The sequence below is a fragment of the Ixodes scapularis genome, unplaced genomic scaffold (genome assembly GCF_016920785.2).
Source record: "Ixodes scapularis isolate PalLabHiFi unplaced genomic scaffold, ASM1692078v2 PGA_scaffold0__279_contigs__length_252992795, whole genome shotgun sequence".
Taxonomy (NCBI): domain Eukaryota; kingdom Metazoa; phylum Arthropoda; class Arachnida; order Ixodida; family Ixodidae; genus Ixodes; species Ixodes scapularis.
The window spans coordinates 40,608,421-40,629,979 of NW_024609835.1; the positions used below are offsets into that span (position 1 = coordinate 40,608,421).

The window sequence follows — 21,559 nt, forward strand, 5'->3', positions numbered from 1 at the left end:
GTGACTACATTCTTTTTTGTATATCTATAACCTCTATACATTATTTTCTATACAAATTCTGCAGAAAGGGGATAAATATTTTTGTAAGAGGCTTACCTCTCGTCGCGGCAAGAGGGGAAAGAAAAAGGGTTTCTTCGCGCGCGTGGTGACGACAACCTACGAGGACGAAATCTGAGCAAAGTGTCGCCCATAAAGTTATCGCTTTAAAATTACTATTTATAGCCCTAGTACTCACAAAAATTCAATTAACCACACAGGAGACATTTTATTTCGACTAGTGGCGTCGTGGCATTTGTGCGTCATCGCCAGCAACGGTGTACGTCCTCCAACGCGATGGAAGGCAAGACGCGAAAGAATGAAACGAGAGTTCCGAGAGAACAAAAAAAAACAATAGCAAGACGCGGTGGACGACACACCGCTGCTGGCCGCGGCGCCGCGTACGCCGGCGACGTGTGTACGAGGCTCTCCATACATCACGTTCCGAATCGGGGTCTGCCGCCCAGCATGTTCCATGCATCATCCGCCAGCGGTGGCAAGTTGCAGCAGCGGCAGCAGCGAGGTGCCTCTCGCTCCGCGGCACGACGGCCGCGCGGAGGTGCCTGCTGCCGCCGCCGCTCCGTCGGCGTGGCGAGGTCCCTGGCGTGTGGCCCGGCCACGAGGCCGCTGTGACTGACAAGGAAGCGACCGCCAGCGGACAATGGGCTGCCGCTGGGCTGACTGACAGACGGCCCCGGACGCATGCGTGGAGCGCCCGGCATCCCTGGCTCGCAGCTTGCGCCAGTTTTGCTGCAGGCACGGGGCGGGCTTCCTATGCCTGCTGGTGACGTCTTGGCAACTGCGTGGTTCGCCCGTTGGGAGGGCGACGCGCCGCTGGTCTCTGCGGCCTCCCGCAGCTGGCATGGGCCGTCGCGCTGGCGGCAGCGCGTCACGACGCAAAAACTGACCCAGAAGGGACGCGCGCGTGAGCGCGGGAGTCGTCCTCGCGCGTGGCTCTCCTCGGTGGACTGAATACAACTTCGTTAAGACTCCGCGAGGGCGAACATGCAGCGAAAAATCGACGAATTTCGCCCGGTGGCTTCTGCTCAGCGAGTGGCATCAGCACAGAGGCTGCTATACGTAGCGTGCAAAGCGAGCGTGCCGTCGGGCGAAGTTCGTTGGTTATTCGCCGCGAAATTCGCTCCATAGAGTTCAGCCTTTAAGCGGGAGTGTTATCGGTTCCGCGTAGCTTTGGATTCTATTTCCGAAGCAACACAATATCAACCACAGCACAATTCACTGGACGCCATATTCGAGTGTGCTGTTCAAAGCAACATTCTTTAGATCTATCAGTTGACAAGCTTGGCCTGAAGAGCGAAAGCTCGTCAACAACTCCGGCGTTCGAAGGTGTTCGAGCAGCGCGTACAGACAAAGGCGGCTAGCTTCGCGTCCCAATCGTCCCAAACAGAGCTCGGTGTTCCGACGTCCCCGCGGGCTCGCGTCTTCTCTCCCTCACTTTCTGCCCGCACAGGTGGCGCTGCATAGATCCACTACTGGTGACGTTTGAGGGGGGAAAGCCGCGAGCCTTATTGTGTTCCAGGTGGTATCGCTCGGCGACGCATTCCGCGCGCAGAGGTGAATGGTTCGTCGTGGTATGCCGCTGTCTGTCCTCTCTAACCCAGATGTCCGTCACTGGTGCCACCCCTGTGGGAACGCCGGCGAGTCGTCGAGCTGTTGTTCTCCGTGTGGAGGCGCGCCCCTCATTGTGCCCGGCCGCGGGCAAGTTGACTGCGGTCGCGGACTTCAAGTGAAACGGGGTATAGAGTCGCTTGTTGCATCGTGCGGATGTTGATGCGAATATGTGGCGCTGACCTTACTGTCGTTTCTGAAACGGCGAATATTTCGTTCTCATTTAACGATGGATATTTGTTGGAGGGTGTGACGTCAAACACTCGTTATACGGGCCGGGCCATTTATATTGTAGTGGCGGTGCGGACGCTCCCTGATAATGGGTGAACCCTGCCTTGACAATATGGTCAAACAATGGAGATATACAAGAAACATACCGGGAGTTTGTATGAAAAAAGAACCGTGTATTCAGAACAAAGCCGTAAAAAAAAACACAAAAAACGTATTTTGTAATTGGTTTTTGTCGCGGAAGCTGTGAACAAAATTTCGTTTCATTGGGGGCTCTGCTATATATGGGCCATACGGGCCGGTGTGTAAATGACTGCCTTTTGGAACACAAAAGAAGTTTGAATATTCTCCATGATCGAACTATAGGCAATCATATTGCTGCATGTTATATGTGGTCGCCATTATGGGAAGAGATTTGAATCTTGTGCAAAGGAAGACGATTCTTTCAAGTGGATAAACTTTGAGGGATAGCGGAGTTTGTGTGAGCCAGCCGTCTATAGTTATGAACGAACGGGTGATAAAGTTCTTTCTGATGTGAGTTTTTGTTTTTGTCCCTGTCCTCTGTCTCGTCTTTACTTTGTCCTTGCCTTGTCGCGCTGTTTTAAACCAAGTCAAGTTGTTGTGTTTGTTGTCGAGGGGGGGGGGGGGGGGGGGGGGGGGGGGGGGGTTGCCGCTCAAAGAAAGAGACGCGGTATGCAAATGCGTAAATATCTATATGACGCTGTTTTCTTTAGCAGTAAACGCTCTATGCGAAATCGTGCTTTAATTTTCAATTAAAGAAGCGTTTTTCTTTTTTCTGCATGTGAAGTTATCATAATCGTTATTAGGATCTTAATTTTCTCTAGCTTAAGCTACGACCTAGGATTAATCGCCTGCTTTTCTCTGCTTACGAAATGGCAGACGAAAATGTTGCTTTGGTTGAGTGAGAGCACCCTCTTCAATCGCTGGAAATCAACAATCAAAACAAACTCGTTCGAAAAAGAAAAAAACTGTTTTGGCGTTTTTTTTTTTTCTCTCTTTAATTGAACTTTAACGCTGGTTTTAGTCGGGCAGCCCAGAAAAATGTAGCGCAAAGGGTGCCTGGAGTATTCTCGCTGTCGTATTTGTAACGTTTAGTTCAGTGCGCCCACATAAAAAATAAAACAAACTTATGAAACAGTTGAACGGCCTGTGTCACTTGCACGACACAGTCGTGAAAGTCATAAAGACGCAGGGGGGAATGGTCGTCTTACAAATGAGTTAAAAACATAAGGTATTAACCCCTGGGCACACCTGATTGGCGCCAGGGGCGCTGGATGATAAAGGCAAAGGCGATGCATTACCGGTAAGCGATATGAATTAGATGAATGACCCTCGATAATATACCTGCAGATAAGGCATACTTTCTTATAAAGCCGCAGACACATGCTCATGCAAAAGACATGGTGTTCTTCGCAGGCATGATGACCGCATTATATTCAGCACTTATCCTTCGAACATGTCTGCCGACAGTTTTTGTATGACCGATGTGACGGCCGTACAAGAAAGAAGCACGCCACAGACAGTCTCTGCAGACTTCCTTTTGTATGATCTGTTAGCGGTGTAACCACTACATTGTGTTTTTAGCCGAACCGCTAAACGCTCGAGAGGGCACCAAGTCTCTGAGAAGACAGCGGAACGACGACCATAATAGTTTCCGTATTGCGTACACGAGCAAGCGCCAGTACTGTGCGTTTGCGTTAAGGCTCGTTCACGCGGTTGTGTTGGAGTGCGACTGCAACCACTTTAAGTTTTGTTAAGACCGCTCGCGTCAAGTTGTTGCTACGGCGACCCTTACGACGAGCCAATGGGGACGCGCTGTGCTGCACGACGCGACGCAGCGCAACGCAGTCGACGCAACTGCATCTGTGAACGACCCTTTAGCGTTGCGTGTTCCTCCACTGCGCGTGCCCAGAGCTCAAATTGCGTCTTGGACTGGCGCATGGCGATGAAGCGCATGCGCAGCGTGCGCTTCATCGCCGAAGCTTCAGCTTGTTTCGCCCGTTACGTCGAGGGAGCTTCCATACGGACAAATGTCATTTTTATTTTGATATGTGATGGCCCAGTATTAGTTAAATCAGTCATGACCGTGTACGAAACTTCACCCCGAATTGCGCCAGTGCCAATGGCTGACATCCTGCCGCTACGCGCGACGTAACATCAGGCGTGGGACCGTCGGTTATTTAGGCACTTCGTGTACGCGGGCATCGAAATACGTTCTTCGACGAGTGTTTTGTATTTTGTTCCTTCTTATACGCTATTTTAGATTGCTCTCTGTTCAATCACGTTCCTTGTCATAGCAAGAAGAAAACGCAAATTCTATCGAGATATCAGCCGAAAACGGCCGTGAGCTTTGAGCAACTATCCGTGCGTTCCTCGGATTGACATATCATTCTTTGCAAAGAGTTACCACACCCTTGAGAAGAAGAATGCGGAGGCTGTCCATGTTTTTGACGGTATCTGTAACCAAGCATTATTATGAAGAGTAAATATAATTCGCAATTCCAAGCCTTTAAATGTCTTGCAGTCTCAACGCTGCATGCAGCAAGTGTTCAGGGGAAATTTCGTGACTATGCCGTGGGACATGGGGCCTCCGGTCGTGCGCGTACCCGCCTTTTATTATTCTTTGTGTCTGAAACGAAGTTTGCGAACCGGTAGCGGCCGGGGGAACAGCATTCTTGCAAAGTGGACATAAATCACGCGGCACTCGTGTGATGTCCAACGTCGCGCCAACCCACCGCACCGTTTACACGGTGATGTCGCTGATCGACTCTGCACTCAGGAGGGTGAGTTCTTGGCTTGTAGTTTTCAGGGACTGTTTACCGAATTATACTTTTACCTTTTTTAGGAACTCAAACCTTCCAAATGTTAGAATGTGCAGTGCTGTCCAGGCTTGCGGATAGCTCCAAACGTTCCTTGGGCGAGCAGACCTTCGGACTGGAGCTATTTTATGGCGTTTTCACCCCCTTCTCTTTCAAGTCTGTCGGCTACTGCAATGAAGGACTGCTGGAAAGGTGGCTGTACTATTCAGGAAATTAAGACTATCAATTTATTTTGGATTGGTGTCTCTTTCAGGGTGTACTAGGTTGCAGACTTGCATGTTAACTGCAATGCAGATAGAAAGATTCATCCCGCAGGGATGGCCAAAAACGCAGCTAAAGTAACAGTTTTGCCGGTCGGTTGCAGCTCACGGTCAAGAGAGGAAGCAGATAACACGCTTGTTTCTGCACCAGTGTCTACGATACACTGGAAGCATATAAGAGTGTCGCAAACATAGAACAGGCAGCCGGATGGCTGGTCGGGAGCACTTGGCACCATTAATGTTGGGTGTCGGCATTTCCGATCCAGGAACAAGGGAGGGTGCAACCTGCGACTTGATCACCGGCTCTGCGATAGGACCAACACGCCGGCCGTTCACTGAAGTTGAAAGTGCGGCGAGAGGATGAGCGAACACGAGAGGTACTGCGCTGTCTCAATCTGGCTGTTCGGTCTTGGGAAGGTTGCAAGGCGGGAATGGCAGAAGCCAACTGCTCGATTTTTTATTCCATCCTTTCAGCCGCCATCACCCAGGTGTGTGATGCATCCGTTGTGGCTGCGTGAACAGCAGGCAAGGAATAGTCAGCAGTGTCGTCTGCTGGCTCTGCGAAGTGATCCAGAGTTATGTCTTCCACAGCGGCAAGAATCATGCTCATCTTTTCCGGGAGCTTTTCCAGGAAGAGGTCACGCAGAAGTGTATCGTTACCACCGGAGTTCTGTGAGCCCAGCAACCGACTCATTTGATGGAGGAGCCGCAAGCGTCGACGGTCCCCAAGTTCTTGTTCAGTCGGTAGCCGTTGGACCCGTGGGTGTTCCAATACCATTATCTGAGCCAGGAGGGCAGATATGAGATGATTGTAGGCGGAGTGTTGAGAGTGTCGTTGGTTTCGTCAGTGGCATGAGATGGCAGACGGGCGCCGGCATGGTAGAAATTGGCGATCTGCATACTGTCTCTTTCCGGGTGGAGGTGCACCTCTACATAAGTAAACAAAACTTGAGGGTTCATCGGCTAGAAATGTGGGAATTGAGAAGTGTGCCGGTGTGTTCGTATAAGGTCATGCGTTTGGTGTGCTGCGCGTTCTCGCTTAGTTGTTCGTTTCCACAACGGGGTCAACTTTGTAGAAACGTCTGACCATTTCTATTGTTCTCGAGCTTCGAGGTCTTCTTCGTTCTAGTTCGATGCATGATGGCTTTCCACCACAAAGGGTTTTATTATGTAAACACGTCAAGAAGTTTCATATTTTTACAGTATTGTAGCAAACAAGAGAGGAAAAGCTAGTTACCGTAAGCAAAACCTCGCCTGCTATATAAAACTTGTCGAATCTGTGAAGTACCTTGAAATACAGTACTCAACGAAACGAAATGGGCCAGCGGAGCGCCCATTTCGTTTCGTCTCTGGTTCTTGCTGTGCCATCTACCAGTAGAAACTACACATCTCGGCGTCGCGAGTGGGACATGCGCAGAGATGAGCCGAGCCAGTGCCTCCTATATAGGTTACACTATGCCTGTCAGCTTCACTCCAAGAGGTGTCCAGGCCCGATGCTTCACCTCACAACACGCACGTACCGGGAGGTAGCGCCGCCTGGCGGACGTTGTTTTTTTTAAATATTTTTTTAGCATGTTGTATATACATTATTATTGAAGATATGTCATATATATGTTTTTTAACAACATGTGGAACATTGTTCTGGATGTGACCGCCCTGATTCAAACGAGTTTCGCTGAGTCAAAATACGAAACTACGAAACAAGCACGGCCAGGCTTCGCTTTTGCAGCGCGAATGCGGAGAACGCTTGGCCGCTTGACCGTCTGCTTCGGCGGCAGTTTGGTGCTTTGGCGGTCACCCTCAATCACGCGCATAGAAAAGGTTGGCGCCGGGTCGTGTGCGGGTGAAAAGGTAGGCAAATAAGAAGTCATATTCCGTTGGAAAACGGCGAGCTGGTGCCGAGCTGTAAGTCAAAAACGTTTGGATTTCTTGCTGTCGGTGCTGCTGGGGCGACATCATTGAACCTCCTACGGAAGAGATGGTTGGCTTCACTACAGGACAGGTTTGTACGCCTAGGTGGCTCCACCGCACGGCAACCACACGTACTATTTCCCCTCTCCCTTCCGCTTGCCAGTGCTCGGAGCTGACAGGCACACTGGCCGAGCATGTGGTGGTTTTTCGAGCTTTGTACACGACCTTCCATAGATGATGACGGCAAGCCATAAATGTGCAGAGCGAACACGCCTTCCTTTCTTCTTGAGCCCCCCCCCCCCCCCCCCCCCCCTTTTCCGCACAATGTCGTAATGCTGCGCAGGAATTTATCGTTGCCGAAACATAAAAAAAAAAGCAATGAAAATGCCAGTTGTTTTTTTAGGACTAAAGGAAACACGCCAGCATGGCCGCACTTTAGAGTCCTGCGCATACTTATTGAACTGTTCTTTTATTAATTTTATATAACCTATAGCTTTCCCAATAGCTTTCTGATAGCTAGACGAAGTATTGTGACCGAAACGAAACACGTAAAAATCTAGTTTATTACATCGTGATAATATAGGTCAGTGATTTAACAAACAAAAAGAACGCAATGAGTCTGCAGACTCATGGCTCTATACGCTAGCCCATTTCGTTTCGTTGAGAACTGTACCTCAGGCTTCATTGAGCGTCTGTAACGAACTCTCAGTTATACTCCTTTAAAGGGGCACTGACACCCCAAAGGTCGTATTTATTTTTATTGTCTAAAACGATGCAAGTTGTAGTCATAGACACGCAAAAAAAACCGCATCGCGAAAAAAAATTTTCCCGCGCGCGCGCGCGCCTTTTTATTGAGGAGTTTCAGCGAATATAGGGGGCGCTCCGATCGATCCAACATGGCGGACAAGAGGGGGATAGATTTGCGACGCCCGTAGACCGGCAGCGTATAAATAGAACAAAGCGTGTCGTTCTCTGTTTGTTGCCGTGTGCGAGACGATCATCATTTCAACCAAGACCTACCGTGATGCTACAGATGAAGTTTTCAAGCCAGTCGAAGGCAAGAAATCTTGCCATAGTCAAGATATGTGTGCAAGTGTTCGACGTGAGCTCTCACGCTGGCGCAGCTGTCATCAAGTTGAACCGGATGTGCGCGGGTTCAAAGAAAGGTACATATCAACAATGTTCGCGCGTTGAAACTATGACGCTCACTTTATCTAAAACTAAACTTATCGGTCTGCGGCTACAAACATTTTCGTTGACGTTGCTTAGATGATGTAACCATTCAGGCCTCGCATTAAAAGGTGTTGGAAACTCTTCGGTTGTTCTAGTTAATTGTGCTAAAAAGCGGTTAGATGGAAAGTATGACAACTACAGCATACAAGGGACGATTGAGGTCTTTATCCTGCGTTCTATGTATCGAAACATCGGTATCCTTGGTGTTATATTGCAATCAGCTGGTCGCCGATCGTCCTGTTTTTAAGCATAATGTAAACAAGCCCCGGAAGCGCCAATCTCATTTCGATGTGCTTGTGCACCCCTACAAGCCTCGTTTTGGCTCTTGTGGAAAGCTTTATTGTAATAGCAATAGTCTCATCGGTCATTCGAGTTGTATGTGCCACGGTGGTATCTGCTATGTGTGATCTGCTGACAAACAAGTCTGTATTAAATACGAGGAGGAGAACGAAGGTAAAGCTTTTCTTTTTACAGAACAGGGCAAAGCTTCTAAAACAAGAGCAACCTAAGCTGATATTTGAGTGTGCTCAAGAATGAATTGCAAAAGGTGCTTATGCTAAGTGGTAGATGTATGCAGTTGATTTTCTGTTTGCTTCTGCACTGTAAATTGGAAGATATGTATCGGCAGAAGACATGTGTCCTTTTCAAAATGTCTTTATTAGGGCATATAGGTTTTCATACACAACCAAAGAGTTCGCAACACCATTTAATTCGAGGCCTGAATGGTTACATGATCTAAGCCACGCCAATGAAAATGTTTGTAGCCGCAGACCGATAAATTTAGGTTCAGATAAGTATGCGTCATAATTTAAGCCTCAAACACGCAACATTCTTGATATGTACCTTTCTTGATGACAACTGCACCAACGTGAGAGGGCCCACATCGTCGAACACTTGCACACATATCTTGACTAGGGTATGGCAAGATTTCTTGCTTGAAGTGAAGATCATCTCGCTACGACTAGCTACGACCACCCACCGCAGCGGTGCAGGCGTCGAAGGGGCACAACGCAGTCAGTCGCCGTCACCCGACGCTGCTCGTTTGGCATTCACGGCTTTCCGGCCAGGTGCTTCGTTTGTACTTGGCACCGAGTGTTATTTTCTGTGCTTGTGTGTGCTCGGTGGCTGGTTATGGGCCTCAAGAGCAGTTCTTCAGGCTCAATAGCGTTCGCCGAAGAACTTCTGAAGAAAATGCCACCCAGGAAACAAAGCACGAAGACGCAACGCACCAGCTTGGCGGAATATGCACTGGGCGCGGAAATCGGGCCCTGCGAATTATACACCATATGCAAACTATCTAAACAAAACAAAAACATTGTTCGGCTCAAATTGGCTTCTGCGGACTATACGCCTGGACGCTGGTGCCTGTTATTATGCATTGTATATTCACTGCTGTTTGTTGTGGCTTGAGAGTGCCTTCCTGTAATGATGCAGAGGGGTCCACTGAACCTTGAAATAAAGATATTTAAGCACATCTAGATGCAATGTCCCTTGAAGCCAGATGGTCAGGGAAAAGGTGTGCCATTACCTAATTTGCCAACAACACACCAATGGCCACGATCAAAACTCACCGAGTCAATGGGCAGTTTTTCACCACAATATTTATTCCCGTGTAATCACCAATTTGGTCCATTAAAAGTCTTGAGCCTGTAGCCTATAGCACATCCATTCTGGATCTGCAAAGCTTATGCTGTAGACATGCATCACCACATGAGCATGTTTCTTATCAATCTTAAACATAAAACGCTAGTTATAATGCAGCGACCTTCACATATCATCACATATTTAGCAAATTGAATGGTCCCACCTGTCATACTGTTAGCTTTGGAAGTAAACCAATTCACAATACCACCAGTGACATACATCGTGCCAAGCATTAGTGCCGCATGTGGCACAAAAATGTCCTAAGCAAACTTAATCGATCGTGTTGATTAAAGCACTCAAGTACGGGCGAAATTATCAATCGAAGAAGGTCACTCGAAAGGGAAGTTTTCTCGCTGAACGAATATGACTTTCTATTGGGCGTTCCGCAATGTAAGGCCGAAAACGTTCACTCCGTGATCGGTACAGAAGCATTTTCAATCAGTCGTGCGTGCTAAAAACAACAACAAAAACAAAGGTGGATTAGAAACGCGATAGATTCGCCTTTGCACGGAGTACTTACACTCAATATCGTGTCAACATAAAGCGACTATGGCCCACCTTGCTAGCAGCAATCTTAAAATTTATCCGTGTAGTCGTCGCACCCGTGCACCAACCGAAAGCGTTGCTGCAAGCTCCTCCGCCGTCAACTTTGAGTCGCTGTCGAGTCTGAAGAACTCCGCTCTATGAGGTCCATATCCAGCAACTGAGCACATACACAAGCACAGGGAATAATACTCGGTTCCAAGTACAAGCGAAGAACCCGGGGCGGAAAGCCCTGAATGCCAAACGACCGGCGTCGGGCGACGGCGATTGACTGCGTAGTACACAGGTTGCGCTCCTTCGACGCCTGCATCGCTGCGGCGGGTGGTCGTAGCTAGTCGTAGCAGTTCGTGTGATCTCCGTTGCTCGTACCGGAACACTAGAGCCGCGTAATATTCTTGCTTCCGAAGTTTATAAGCCTACGTTCGCGGCCAACGCATTCACACAAAGCCAACGCCCAGCGAGCCTATCCCCCTCGTTCTCGTTCGGCGACCGGCCGCCAGGGCGGTGACACCGTCACTGAAACTCCTCAATTTTTGGCGTTTGATTTTCCCGCCTCTCGCCTCCTCGCTTCTTTTGATCGGTGACGTCAAAAATCAGGAAATTTACAAGCTTTGTAGGCGACTTCTCTATAACATTTAATTACGGCAATCTTAAAACATGTTTTTTAACGCAATTGCGAACGCACTACGGCCCTTCTTTTTGAAATACCAAAAATCGGGAGTTCGTTGTGGTGCCGTCTCCTGGATTTGTATCCTCCAACGGAAAACAGGCGACACCGCTCAAAACCGGTCCGCCGCAACGCCGGCGCTAGCCGGCGCTCGCTCCTATCCTCCTCGCTTTGGGTCGCCATGGCAACAGCAGGGAGTGGTGACAGGAAAGTGGACTCTCAGGTCTCCTCAATTTTTGACGTCAAGGCACCGGCGCCGATCGCGCGGGAACTTCGAATTCGGCATTTGGAAATTGTTTTTTTACTTCACGAATACTGAATTCCCAAATCTCAAATTTTGAAGGTAATGTCCCGGCATCGTTTTCAATCGTTTCGGATAATAAAAAAAAAAATGATTTTGATGTGTCAGTGCCCCTTTAAAGGGGCACTCAAGTGCTTTTTGGAGAAGCTTGTTTTTGGAAGCATATTGTTTGTTGGGCTTCAGTCAATAAAAATGACGAGTTCTAAATGGCAAGGCGCCCTAGTAAACTCACAGCAATAGAGATACACAGGCACTATATCCTCTTGCGGGGTCCATCCCGTGTCTCCACCACCTCCATAGAATTCGACCAATAGAAATAGCGAACTGCGAAAAGATTGCTAAAGTTATTATTATTGCTCTTTTTAAGCACACGCACATTATATTTTGATAACAACGTCAAATCTTTGGCTGTAGGTGACGTAACACAGCTATTATTGTTTGAAAAAGAGCGAACTACGTTTTCTCCTCGCCTTGTTACGCGGGAGTGATGTGCCCACGCGGCGACGCGGCTCCGTCGTGGAAAGCGCGTGGCTCGCAGCTTATCTCGCCCCGAGAACGATAAGGAAGAGGATCTTCTTCCCGAGGCTCCTTTGTGTTAGCAAAAGATCCAATTTTAGCTGAAAAGAATGTCAAGTAAAGATGCCTTTTTACTGGGTAACTTGTATGTGCATTGCAGGAATAAGAGCAAGAATTCCTAATTAGTGTTCGAGTCTTCCTAGCCAATTTGGCTCCGAGAACACAGCACTTGGCTAGGCTTTACATGAAAACAATCTGTCCATGCTCGTGTTCTCCAGTCTTTCCCTTCGTCTGTATCTAGTGGCGTTGTTCCAAAAATAATGTGTTATTGACAAAATCCGTCAAGTCGGTAAAAAATATTATCTTGAAAAAACGTGCTTTTTCTCAAAGGTTATGGGAAACTCTCAAAGTGCCTTGGATTCGCCTCAATGGCTCGTAGCATCCACAGGAGTCGGTTGTTAGGTGACACGGAGTATACACTCCGTGCGGGAACTATAGGGGGCGCTTTGAAAAACGCGCGCAGCGCCGCTAGCGGAAGAGCTGGCGTTCGACTGCGAGGCGCGTTCAGCAGCCTGCTGCGCCTTTTCGCATGCCAAGCTGTGGCTGCGGAAGCGCGCACGGACGGAACTTTGCTTTTTGAGCCGATACGTTGAGGGTGACGTTGCATGACTGCTGGGGCAGAAGGGCATTTAGCTGTTCTCCACTTCTTATATATTGAGTTTGAGTCGTTATTAGGGGTAATCTCTCTAGTTGCGGCCGAAAAAGGACTTGGAGCAATTTTCCGAAAAACAAGACGGCCGCCACCATAATTGCTCTGAGTGGGAAATTTATTTCGCTCGTCGCTGTAAACCTAGGACTGCTGGAACGATGATATTTGGAGGCGAGTGAGATGTTCATAAGTTTGTGCACGAAGAGTGCCAAGTTTCTTTAAGAAAGCAGGTGTGAAAGTTATGTTTCTAACGAATAATGAAATAAAGCTGTACGGGATATCTAATATTGGACCCAAAATGTTGCGCTATATCGGGCTGTGCAAAGTGCAGATTTGGGCACACAGGTGCTTGGACTTGACAGTAACATGACACAGCACTTATTATACAAAAAAAAAAAAGGTGGCATAGGGAAATTAAGTGAAAATTTGGTTTTGACGGCGTAACTCAATGGGAACCGGTTTTGACCATGAAAAGGCTGTCAAGAGAATACCACTCGCCGTGGGAGATGGATACTTTAGAGGTAGGAAGGAACTAGTGGACTGTACTTTCAAGTGAAACAACTTTACGAAAGGTGGTTCCAAAGCCGAGAAAACAAAGTTGTCGGCCAACAAACGGTTTGGCCGCCAAGGGCTTTTGCGGTCAGCTGTTGTGTAATAACCTGTTGTGCGAGGTGCTGATTTTCGGCGCACAGGTACTTTGACATGCCCGTCTTGGCACAACACTTATTATAACAAAAAGAGTTGGCATAGCGAAACCAGGTGGAAATTCAGTTTGGGCGGCGTAACTAAATGGGAACTGGCTTTGACCGTCAAAGGCTGTCAGATAATACCACTCATCGTGGGAGGTGCACACTTTACAGGGACCAGTGGATGGTACTTCCAGTTCGAACCACTTTGCGATAGGTGGCTCTAAAGCCGAGAAAAAAAAAATTGTTGTCTACAGAACTCGGGGTGTCAGCGTTTCCACATCCAAAAGGAGGCTGATCAAGAAAGAAAGCACACCACATAAACTTCCATACTCAAACGTTGATTCTCCAGTGATTCCGAGTTTCATTGTTGTTTCCTTTAGATAGATTTATATTTGTCACTTTTTCTTACCTTTCGAATCTTTCTTCATGAATTACAGATTGCGTGCCATACTTGTCCGGAAATATCATCGACAAGGAACAATGGGGACGAAACTTCTTTGGAGGGCATTCCTCCAACAAAATTGGCACTGCATACCCGCGAGTGTAGGATGGCATTTCAGTTCGTCCCATCGGCGCTAACACATGTAGGCGTTACTGGTACGAAAACAAACGGAGAGCACAAAGCGGCAGTGTAGAATATGTCAGCCGTGCCGACACAGTGGCAGACATGATCGGGAGACCAAATTTCTCGCGTCGTACGGCACAGCTCCATCGTTGTCGCTGTCCCACAAAACATCGGCGAGGTGAAAAACTGTGAAACTTTGTCTCCACGAGATACGACGCATAACAATTGAGGCACTTAACGACGCAGTACAGGCAGCACTTCATGCTGTGAACCCAGCGCAACCGCACCACTCCGACTTCAATGCGTACCAACGTACGCGGCGCGGTTTCGGTTTCGTTTTCTCTGGAGTTCTCACTGCCTACCTTCGGTACCGGCCGCGCGGCGGCGCGCCAGTCGCGTCGCACGGAGTGTATAGCAGTAAGTGCTCAAAGGCGCCAAGAAGATGGCAGCCAATGAAAACTCCCAATGTTCTCGCTGAAATATGAAAATCGATAATGACATTGAACTGGACAAAAATAAGTTGTCATCTGGTTCTAACGCCTAACATTACATTTGGGCGAAGAACGACTGCTGGGCAATGCATTGTTTAGCGCTTTTATTTTTTTAAGGGGAGGGGTACCGAAACCCGGAGTTGGTGTCGCTGGCAAAGTGACCTCTAATTGCCTTGACCATGCAGGAGGGCAGTGGTCGCCTGTTCTTCTGTCCAAGTCTCCGCCACAGCCAAAGCACACACTGCCTATAGGCAGCGAACCGGAAGCGCCTGAAACAATGTCCGCATTTATTGAATGTAAGGAACACCCACCAGCCATACACCTGAGGCAATGACCAGACTAATCAGATGTAATAACCAATATTCGCTACTCTGAAATCTACACCTCTCTTGTGATTGTTTTCCCGGAAAAACCATCATATATTATGGTTCTCTTTTATGTTTCCTTTCGCTGTGCATGTGATGTATTTGCAAACAAACAAATGATCGGCACAACTAACTATACACCAACTCATGTTTATAAACAAACTGGAGCGCCCCTAGCAGACGCCACCGGCTCCGCGCATGCGCAATGGAGTGTGGGCAAGAAGCTCGCCTTTGCCCATAAACAAACCATTGAAATGCGATGTTGCCGGCGTCTGTGTGACTCCCCTTGTATTTTTTTGCGTTTGAATAGTTGACTACGTTTTCCTTGCAATGTCTGACTACTTGAGCAGCCTCAAGAACCGACGAGAGACAGTAGTCCAACTCTGACTCCATGTCAGTCTATAAAGCCACGTAACATCTATTCTCCCGGCAGCCAGAAGAATAATTTCCCCGAAATTCAACCGGCAGTTGGCTCCCATTGGACCATTGACTGTCGCCAAGGGAAAGCGGAGGCGAAGAGGGGGGGCTTAACACTGGCCCGAGGGATACACGCGCGATGAAGTGTCCCTACAGCGTGCGATTCGCGTAACGAGTGTCGATGAAACGTCAGCGTCGACAATACGTGTCCAGGAAAAGTTGTCCATGAAACGTGTTTCCATGAGATGTTGGAAGAACAAGAAAATCAGCATTGTACCGGCAGTTGTATGATTTCAGACAACCAATGGGAGGCGATCGTCGGTAGAATTTCGAAAAATTATTCTCCCAGCTGCCGGGAGAATAGACGCTGTCATAAAGCTACCCGTCCTTATCCTTGGCCCGCGGCTTGGGAGGCATGGGCATGGAACCAAAAACGCACGGCAAACAAGAAAAAAGCAGACACGCAAAGCGAAAAACATTCAAAAGCAGTTGAACGCTAATGATGATTTCTATTCAAAGCTATCACGCCGCTTCAATGCGTACGCAAGAAAAACGGGAGCCGAGGCAGAACAGCAAGTTTCGCGACCGGTAACACGAAGTTGTACTCACTCGTTCGAGGTTGCCCCCATGTTTCTTTCACCATAGTGGCGCATGTTCAACAAGGCCAGCTGTAGCACACCCGGATCGAGGCACAGCCCCTCGAAATCCGGGTGGCTTGTAACGCAGCTCTGCCGGCCCTGCTGCTTGCGAACGGCGGCCGGGTAGTCATGGCAGCAGACACACTCTGCGACGGTTTCCATCGGCACGCAGCAACTGCATTGGCACCTTAAAACAGAAAACCAGCATCAGCCATACATATGAGAGGTATAATAAACAGCTCACCACCTACCAGTTGGTGTTCCCAAGCCGCTGGGTTGCGTCGTCGGCTTCGTCGTCTTCCTCCGGTGTCGACATTGAGCATCGCGAACTGTGGTCCGAGTCCGTCGCGTTCGGGGCATCGGCGTCGCGCGTAGGAGTGGCGTCGTAGGAGATTGAGCTGATATCTGCCGTCCGCCGAAGAATTTCCACCTCCAACGGTGTTAGATTTGGCAGGTCCATCTCCGCACGACACAAGACCCGAAGTAAACAAAATGAGTCCCAACGAGAATCCATCAAATACGCGCACATTCGGAAGATCACTCCGCCGGTTCGAAGGATCAATCCGCCGGGAAGCCGTCACTCGTGATTGGATGGCGCACGCCCTTCCCTGCTGCCTTCCCGTCCGATAGCGCCCCTGACGGCGTGCGCCTAGGCGCAGAACAGCGATCTTTGATTGGATTTTTAATAGGGAAATCGGCCGCCCTTGAATGTAATTTTGGGATTTCTAGGATGCTTAGAGCCCGCAGATTGAGTTATGACAATAAATAGACGATCTCAGAATCCACTTGAGTGCCCCTTTAAGGGGTATTCACACGAGGGAGAAATCCCGGGGATTTCTCCTGGCACGCGCATCCCGCGGCGAAAACGTCAGGCTTTGCGATGTGCAAAAGCCTCGCGTTTTCGTCTCGTGATGCGCGCGCGCCATGGAGAAATCCCCAGGATTTCTCCCTCGTGTGAATATTCCTTAATGACAACTACTATAAAGAGCTCCGTCCAACATTTTTGACAATGTTAAACAGTGGAGACCTTGCATTCTAATGCTTTTTCTTTTTGCACTTTCGTGGATTTATTTTGAATGTGTTATATCGGATGCATTTTTGTGACTTAGAGATGTTCTGAAAAAGAATTAACCTTATTCATTTTGTATTTTAATGATATTGATTACCTCTCCTTAGTTTCCGCTCCGAGGCTTCCTGGTGCTGCAAGTACTGAAACACTTTAAACACCTTGAGTTGGTGCATTTAGCATCTTATGCAAGGATGTGCAAATATCTATCCTTCTGTAAAGCATGCCTTCACGCTGTAGCGCGTCGCTGCTTGAGTCTAGCTTCACCATTTGGCATTGGTGCACCGCATCAGAGCATCCCGGCTCGCAGGGCTTGGAAATTCTGGACGGAGGCCTTCACTACGATTGCAGGTTGACCTCTATTTTTGACATAACAGTACCGGAAAAGGGTTGACCCATGTTCAAATAAAAATGCAAGACTATAAGGCTTACTGACATTCAGAAGGGCATTATCATGCAGTTTTCTTTTCCTACAGAATGTCTGTTTGTCAGAACCAAATATGGCATTACTCGCCTCGATATTTGAATATTTCAAATATTCTCACATTTTTTTCCCTAGAACGGTCATGCATGCAGAGTGGTCTGAAATGGGCTACGAAATATGTCGCAGGAACCAGCGGCTTGTTTAGTTTCTTGACGTGATTCTGGTGATTGGTTGTAGAAGTGAAGGAGGGCGCAGCGGCATCTCAATCTGCAGAACGGGTGTCTGCTCTTGCACGATGATCTTCGCTGCTGCGCTTATTTTGCCAGCGGTAAAATGAGCCATTTGTGATGTCGCGAAGCGGACTTGCAGGGACCAAAAACTAAAATGCGATAAGCACACGAGCTAGACACGTGCTCTGGGCGCCATACTGGTAGGTAGTGTCCTTTAAAACATGGATTCTAATTGATTCTGTGTAGTGTCTTTAATGTCTTTAAAACATCTTACTTAGTACCTGCTTTTGTTTTAAAAGTAACTGAAGCCTTCATCATTCACCCTAGAGTGTTTGTAATGAGAGGTGTCGCGAAGCTACCAAGATTAAAGTTATAAAGCTTTTTGTTTCTTTGCTGTTCGCATCCAAACAATTCAAAGATTTCACTATTTTTCTAGCCAGAAGCTTGCGAAGTTTGAAGTCCTCGAATATTGTGAAGGTTACAGTAGCAAAGTTTCCAGTATTTTTCGTGCATTTTTTGACAGGTGCTCTCCGTTTAGCACAACTCAAATATATGGTGTAGTTTACCCTAGCTGTAGGCCCAAGGCAAAGCTGGCACATCTCAACGTGACGTCCAGCAAAGTCATCGCTGCCACCAGCTCGCTGGCTTGCTGGGCGATCTGGGTGGCTCGGAGTTCAGTTGCTCGGATTTACTTTCAGAGCTTCAAGTCACTCTTCTACAACAGAAATCATACTTTGGCGATCGCGCATCGGTATCCACACAGCATGTTCAGCGGTTATTTGCAGCATATCGTTAACGACAGGTAAGGTATGTGTACGTACTGATTGAACCGCCGTCGAATGTGGTTTGAAGTTTGTATAACTTTTTAACTTTGTAGTCCGAATATGTCATAAAATAATTTCAAAAGTTGGAAAATTGCTGAATCGTTCAACGTAATAAATTCGATAGTTAGAAAATTTTCTAACCCCTTGGTTTAATCATCGAACCTAGAGTTTCGAAGAAAAAAAGTGAAAGACGTTTACAAATTTCTGTAACTCGAAATTAGAGCGCAGCTCTTGAGGTATTCTGATTTTGCGATATACTCTCCACTCCCTCCTGCGTACCCTCCCCTCCTCCTCCGGTTACACCGACGGCGCTGACGACGCAAAGCACAGGAACGAGGGCCTAAGAGCTGTGCTCTGACACTTTGCAACATCCTCCTTTATTATGCTACACTGGGCTCCTGAATCGCACACTCAGCCCTGGCATTGGTTGCTCTAGTGATACTTACTACGAAGCGCGTCATATGATGCTTGCGACAATTTTGAATTGCTAAATTGTGGTGACCTTATGCTTTTTCTGTCTGCAATTTCATTTGTTCATTTAGGACTGGTTATATCCGGTCTATATTTTAGATTTGGAGCTGTTTTGAAGAGAATCATAATCACTCACATTATTGGCACTGGGTTGTTTTGTTCCTTTCTTGTTTCGCTTCCAACGCTTCTTTGCATGATAGTGCTCTTTGGAACATGAGAAAAAGTGTTCTTTGAAACTTTTGGTTGCTTAATTGTTTCACGAGTCAGTCGGAAATGAACTTTGTCTGTACATATATTTCTGGTTGGTGGACTTTAATTTTTAGTTATAAATTTAGACAGGGTGATCTTTATGAAAAATTTCTAGCTCAAATGTGTAATGTTCCAGCACTGATGAGTTGTATCAAACAAGAGTGTTGAAACTTGACAAATTTGGGGTTCCCTGCTGCATGGTTCTCAAAACGACTGAGATGTGGAATTACGATTTAAACACCTGGTTGTTATAGAACCGGCAGCACGTTTAAGGAAGAAAGCAATAAATGTACAGTAGGGGCAAACCTATCAATGAACAATATAAATTGCAGAAAGCTATGGCAGCCAGGCAGGGGCCATGATGTTTCGAGCGCATTTGCGTGTCAATAAACGCGTGAGACGCAAAATCATTTCCTTCGTCGCTTACTGGCAGGCGTACTTGCACGCCATATAAATTAGTGTTGAGGACCAAGCTGGAATGCCAATTTTGCCGCCCAAATAGGCATACCGCCGGATTTATCAGTTTGATTAGAATCATTACTGTGGGAGGAAGGGGATGAAAAACTATGCTCTACCTCGAACTTAGACATTTGAAAGCAGTGTCTTGCGAGATCACGCGGAATTGAGCCTAGAGCAGCACTTATATTTACACACACAAACATGTTTACTTGACGCAACCGAAATCAAAATCATTTTGCAGACGAATATAATTTAAGGTGAGCTCTATCGTGAATTTAGACGTTTAGACTAGTCACATATGTCTTGCATGATTATGATTGTTGTTGTTCACGTTTTGTTTTTATTGATGCCCTCACCACCTTGATCTCAGATCATTTGTGGGAAGAGATGAGCGATGGGGATGATGTCGGATGAAAATATGTTAAAATAGACGGCGAATGCCTGCCTCCTGAATGAATTTCAGGAGGGATTGAAGCACTGCCTCTCTGTCTGCTTGTCCGCCGTCGGGACTCGTCCATTCTTGGAAGTTTGTATGACGAAACTGATGTGGTAGTCCGCGGATGACACTTCGGCGAATACGCTCTGTCGCTGCGCGGATGACACCAGACAAGGTGCTCCCCCCCCCCCCCCCCCCCCCCCCCCCCCCAGCGTAGCTTGCTGTCCGGACTTACACCGGTCGCACTCCCCTGCGACAACGGGTGACGGGTCGTATGGGTGTCCTCGTCGTCTTGTGAGGCCAAACTTATACCGAAGAGCCGGAGTCATGGCGGTGCGGGTTCTAATACGCCGCAGGATTACCCTATCGGCCTGACTGACGCGTGTCGGTAGGGTTCCGTGAGGGTCTGGTGGTATTTGGGCAGCGAGAGTTTCCCTTCGATGCTTCCTTTTCAGGGACAGAAATGCGTCTGGGTTGAAGGGTAGGACAGTATTTTCTCCTTCACGACTGACACCCTGTTGGTCCTGATTTGAAAGCACCGATGCAGATTCTAGCGCTGCTTTGGCCGCGTTGTGGGCCTCTTCGTTTCCGTGGATGCCGGAATGACCCGGCACCCACCCAACCTGAAGTTTTAGCCCATCGAGCGCGAGGAGCTGAGCGAGTGTCCTCAGCTGGCGGACCGTCGTGTTGTATGAGCTGACGTCCTGGCACTCAGCGTAGGCGTCTCTGGAATCGGCGAAGACCCATATAAAATCGAACGGATCCGTGTATGCATTCTGTTGACACACGGCCTCACGTGCACCCTCAAGGATTGCCTGTAGTTCCGCTTCCTTCGTACTCCGTTCTTCATTGATTCGGCGGCTTGATGTGGTCATGGTATTTAGTATATGTATTCCAATGCTCGCTTGGTCGTCTTTACCAATTGCTGCGTCCGTGTAGACGAACAAGTTAGTCGTGTCGACTGTGCAGTCTTTGACAAAGACTTCATGTTCCCTAGCCCGATATTGTCGCCGCGCTTCGTAATCCTTGCCCATGTTCCGGGGCAGCGGGGCGAGGGTGGTGAGCTGGGTTGTTGTTTCTTCCAGGCATGAGAAGCGGAATCTGAGGGAGGCTGTCCGTGTCGTAGCCGACATGGCGGAGGATAGCCCTTCCCGGTTCCGTGGATCTAAGACGATCGAGTTGGGCCGTTTTCAGCATTTCCGCTCGTTCTTTAAGGGTGTTAAGTCTGGAGTGAATATGTAAGTCTTCAATTTTTGTGAATTTCGGAAGCCCACTGACCACGCGCATTGCTTCTCGGTTAAGTCGCTCTAGCCGGAGTTCTTGAGTTTGCTTAAGTCGGTTGTAGTTATAGGAGTACCAGAGTTAGGGCACGTGTCACTCCCTCTGTGGCTCCCCATCTCTTGGTGGCTACCCGGCGAATGAGGTGGAGTGTGTTTTTCCAGGTTTGGACAGTCCTTTTCGTCCAAGTCGACGCCTTTCCATTTTCATCAATGAACAAGCCCAGAATACGAATGTTCTTGACCCTCTGGATTTCCTCACCCTTCATCGTCAGTCGGATGTTCTGGGTCTCTGACTGAGCCTGGATCCGCCAGTTCCCTACAACGATATATTGTGTTTTTTCGGTCGCCGCAGCCATCCCCACGGAGTCGAGGTAGTTGGTGGTGGTATCAAGAGCTTTTTGTAGTACCTCCTCTTGCCTTCCCACCGCTCCACCTTTT

At 48.1% G+C, this 21,559-nt stretch overlaps 1 pseudogene; it reads right to left on the bottom strand.

The window, feature by feature from the left end:
• Positions 1–20,342: 20,342 nt before the first annotated feature.
• LOC115318931 lies at positions 20,343–21,038 on the bottom strand (annotated as a pseudogene).
• Between the last annotated feature and the right edge of the window lie 521 nt (positions 21,039–21,559).